This window comes from Schistocerca serialis, unplaced genomic scaffold, assembly GCF_023864345.2.
Source record: "Schistocerca serialis cubense isolate TAMUIC-IGC-003099 unplaced genomic scaffold, iqSchSeri2.2 HiC_scaffold_1146, whole genome shotgun sequence".
In the NCBI taxonomy this organism is placed as follows: Eukaryota; Metazoa; Arthropoda; class Insecta; order Orthoptera; family Acrididae; genus Schistocerca; species Schistocerca serialis.
Genome location: NW_026047344.1, coordinates 52,501 through 57,500, shown reverse-complemented (window position 1 = coordinate 57,500; position 5,000 = coordinate 52,501). Strand labels below are relative to the sequence as shown.

The window sequence follows — 5,000 nt, the reverse complement described above, 5'->3', positions numbered from 1 at the left end:
ACAGTTTCGACTGGAACCGGATTAAACGTATACACGGCGCTGATTAGTAATACATAGACCCATCAGAATACAGATAATATATACAACTGTCCGTATACATGCTGAAAGACTCTGCTCACAATCACAACCACACGGCAGCCACACACTCTTATCACGCACTACTCTCCGCCTGTAACACGCACACAGACAATATGTAAGCACCAGCATGGAACAACACCCAGTGCATCCTCTCCGCCACATGAGACAATCCACACTGTCATAACCAGACTGGGAGGTCCACTCAGAAAACGGAATATCCCACCCCCCCGACAACCACCATTGCTCAGCTAAGCCACCAACACCCACACATGTCCTACACAGGGGTGCACCCAACATCACAATACTGCCTCCTCTCACAGCACACAAACAATGGCAGGAATGAAAGACACAGGTCTGCCACAAGCATGGAATCGGAGCGCCGCCTGTCATGAGCCAAAGGTGCATCCTGACGTGGCAAATCAGATGATGCCGCAGGCATCCACTTACTATAATCACAATCAACAAACCGACCGGCCGCCCCCCCCCCCCCCCCCATTACACCTTTCCATACAACAATGTGTACCTTAACCTAAACTATACTGTACCTTAACCTAAACTATACTGTACCTTAACCTAAACTATACTGTACCTTAACCTAAACTATACTGTACCTTAACCTAAACTATACTGTACCTTAACCTAAACTATACTGTACCTTAACCTAAACTATACTGTACCTTAACCTAACCTATACGGTACCTCAACCTAACCTATATTGTGCCTCAACCTAACCTATGTTGCGCCTTAACCTAACCTATGTTGCGCCTTAACCTAACCTATGTTGCGCCTTAACCTAACCTATGTTGCGCCTTAACCTAACCTATGTTGCGCCTTAACCTAACCTATGTTGCGCCTTAACCTAACCTATGTTGCGCCTTAACCTAACCTATGTTGCGCCTTAACCTAACCTATGTTGCGCCTTAACCTAACCTATGTTGCGCCTTAACCTAACCTATGTTGCGCCTTAACCTAACCTATGTTGCGCCTTAACCTAACCTATGTTGCGCCTTAACCTAACCTATGTTGCGCCTTAACCTAACCTATGTTGCGCCTTAACCTAACCTATGTTGCGCCTTAACCTAACCTATGTTGCGCCTTAACCTAACCTATGTTGCGCCTTAACCTAACCTATGTTGCGCCTTAACCTAACCTATGTTGCGCCTTAACCTAACCTATGTTGCGCCTTAACCTAACCTATGTTGCGCCTTAACCTAACCTATGTTGCGCCTTAACCTAACCTATGTTGCGCCTTAACCTAACCTATGTTGCGCCTTAACCCAACCTATGTTGCGCCTTAACCCAACCTATGTTGCGCCTTAACCCAACCTATGTTGCGCCTTAACCCAACCTATGTTGCGCCTTAACCCAACCTATGTTGCGCCTTAACCCAACCTATGTTGCGCCTTAACCCAACCTATGTTGCGCCTTAACCCAACCTATGTTGGGCCTTAACCCAACCTATGTTGGGCCTTAACCCAACCTATGTTGGGCCTTAACCCAACACACGTTGGGCCTTAACCCAACACACGTTGGGCCTTAACCCAACACACGTTGGGCCTTAAACCCAACACACGTTGGGCCTTAACCCAACACACGTTGGGCCTTAACCCAACACACGTTGGGCCTTAACCCAACACACGTTGGGCCTTAACCCAACACACGTTGGGCCTTAACCCAACACACGTTGGGCCTTAACCCAACACACGTTGGGCCTTAACCCAACACACGTTGGGCCTTAACCCAACACACGTTGGGCCTTAACCCAACACACGTTGGGCCTTAACCCAACACACGTTGGGCCTTAACCCAACACACGTTGGGCCTTAACCTGCTCTGTAATTGTCATACGACGCGTTAAATTAGTGTAGTGTTGCCTAACTGCAACCCCCGCAATATAGTTTGCTACTCGCACTGCCCGGTCCCCAGTGTATCGCTTCATGTTAAACACCTTGCAGCTATACACTGTAATGTGGATGGCAGCAGGACGTACATGCTCAATGCCCTTTGCAGTTGTTCATTGGCATTTGCAGTTGTTCATTGGCATTCGCATGGCGAAGCACTTAGCCTACGCTGTGGTACGGCCTGTGTCAACTGTCCGCTGATGTTGTACGTCCAAATCACACACTGTACTGCACATTGGTCCTCATGTACTGAATGATACATCGTGGTACATGTGACCGTACAACGACTGCGCCAACAACGGCGAACCATGCGGTCCAAATGTTGTGCACTCAGCTACGTGTCGTCTCCCTATAAGAGCTGGATTGCAGTGTGGTATGCCCTGGATGGCGATCAGCATGAGCCGTCTGTTGATGTAGTGGCGCGTGTTGTCAGACGTAGTCGTCTCTTCTCACACACCGTGATAGCATGGTGCACTGCGTTCCACATCTGCGACATGCGACAGAGGCCGGTTGACAGTCGTTCGCGCAATGGACATCGCATACGTACGGGGGCCACCTTCCACGTGTTCGCGAAGCGTGCACATGTTGTTGCGTGTATGTGGGCAGACATAGTGTGTCGTGACACCTGACACAGGCATGCAACAATCGTTGAATTTGCAAATGGCGATGGACGCCTACGTTTGCTGGTGACGTTACGCAAATGAACAACTGGTAAACCGTTGTGGTGCGGTTGTTCTCGCTAGAGGTGAATCAGTGATGGCGACGATCGGTTGAGCTACCAACCGGTTGTTCCAGCGATACCCACCATGCCCACGAACGTGAATGGCATCTGGGTGTGAAGCGATACGCGGCGGTGGCTGGGTGGGACCGTCCCCGGCCGGTGAGGGGGGGCCTCCCGGCGTGCTGGCCGCGCGGTGCGTGGGCGCACGCGCTACAGCCGGCTGGTGGGGGCGGCCAGTGGCAGGCGCGCCGGCCGACGGAGGCGGCAGGCGGCGCAGCTGCGCGCCGGCGCACCCTGCACGCGGCGCCGTGCGGCCAAAGTAGGTCCTCGCGGGCCCGGTGCGAAGCGCGGTGGACATCTGCAGTGTGCTGGTCCGATTGAGGACTGTGTGCGCTGAGGATGCGCCGCCGCCCGGCGCTCGGCGCCGCGACGCCGTCTGCTGCTCGGTCGCCTCTGCGGTTCTCGCAGGTGGTTTGTATCGCAGCTGTGCGGACGTGTTGGCGCGTGCGCTGTGCTGGGAGAGTTCGCTTCGGCACCCAAGTGGGGCTTTTGTCCTTCTGTGGCGCTGGCGTTGGAGCTGCCGGTCACCGTAGGTGGCGCGTGTTGTCTCCCGCCGGCAATGCCACGACAGCACGCTCCCGGGCCTCTGTCGGCAGCGGCAAGCTCAGTTGGGAGCACGGGTGGTCGCACCTAAAGCGTCTACTCGCCAAACCCCGGGCGATTGCGCCTCTCTCGAACCCGACCAAGTACTTAGGACGGCGCTGCGCGCCGCCGGGACCTGAGAGGGTTTCGAGGTGTATGGTGCAGGGGAGCTCAGCCTCCTCCTGTTTGCAGAATAATTGAGCGGACGCTTGCGTGTTCGCGCGGGCCCCCGGGACACACTCCCGGGCGGCCGGCTGCTCAGCTCTAGTTGACGCAGCTCCCTGGTTGATCCTGCCAGTAGTCATATGCTTGTCTCAAAGATTAAGCCATGCATGTCTCAGTACAAGCCGCATTAAGGTGAAACCGCGAATGGCTCATTAAATCAGTTATGGTTCCTTAGATCGTACCCACGTTACTTGGATAACTGTGGTAATTCTAGAGCTAATACATGCAAACAGAGTCCCGACCAGAGATGGAAGGGACGCTTTTATTAGATCAAAACCAATCGGTCGGCTCGTCCGGTCCGTTTGCCTTGGTGACTCTGAATAACTTTGGGCTGATCGCACGGTCCTCGTACCGGCGACGCATCTTTCAAATGTCTGCCTTATCAACTGTCGATGGTAGGTTCTGCGCCTACCATGGTTGTAACGGGTAACGGGGAATCAGGGTTCGATTCCGGAGAGGGAGCCTGAGAAACGGCTACCACATCCAAGGAAGGCAGCAGGCGCGCAAATTACCCACTCCCGGCACGGGGAGGTAGTGACGAAAAATAACGATACGGGACTCATCCGAGGCCCCGTAATCGGAATGAGTACACTTTAAATCCTTTAACGAGTATCTATTGGAGGGCAAGTCTGGTGCCAGCAGCCGCGGTAATTCCAGCTCCAATAGCGTATATTAAAGTTGTTGCGGTTAAAAAGCTCGTAGTTGGATTTGTGTCCCACGCTGTTGGTTCACCGCCCGTCGGTGTTTAACTGGCATGTATCGTGGGACGTCCTGCCGGTGGGGCGAGCTGAAGGCGTGCGACGCGCCTCGTGCGTGCTCGTGCGTCCCGAGGCGGACCCCGTTGCAATCCTACCAGGGTGCTCTTGAGTGAGTGTCTCGGTGGGCCGGCACGTTTACTTTGAACAAATTAGAGTGCTTAAAGCAGGCAAGCCCGCCTGAATACTGTGTGCATGGAATAATGGAATAGGACCTCGGTTCTATTTTGTTGGTTTTCGGAACCCGAGGTAATGATTAATAGGGACAGGCGGGGGCATTCGTATTGCGACGTTAGAGGTGAAATTCTTGGATCGTCGCAAGACGAACAGAAGCGAAAGCATTTGCCAAGTATGTTTTCATTAATCAAGAACGAAAGTTAGAGGTTCGAAGGCGATCAGATACCGCCCTAGTTCTAACCATAAACGATGCCAGCCAGCGATCCGCCGCAGTTCCTCCGATGACTCGGCGGGCAGCCTCCGGGAAACCAAAGCTTTTGGGTTCCGGGGGAAGTATGGTTGCAAAGCTGAAACTTAAAGGAATTGACGGAAGGGCACCACCAGGAGTGGAGCCTGCGGCTTAATTTGACTCAACACGGGAAACCTCACCAGGCCCGGACACCGGAAGGATTGACAGATTGATAGCTCTTTCTTGATTCGGTGGGTGGTGGTGCATGGCCG

At 53.3% G+C, this 5,000-nt stretch overlaps 1 non-coding gene across 1 annotated transcript in view; it reads left to right on the top strand.

Moving 5' to 3' along the window:
• Positions 1 to 3,620: 3,620 nt before the first annotated feature.
• Positions 3,621 to 5,000, top strand: part of LOC126432651 (small subunit ribosomal RNA) — a 1,910-nt gene continuing 530 nt past the window's right edge. Inside the window, exon 1 of the ribosomal RNA XR_007578120.1 lies at positions 3,621 to 5,000. This exon is cut by the window's right edge and continues 530 nt beyond it. This is a non-coding gene — a ribosomal RNA (small subunit ribosomal RNA).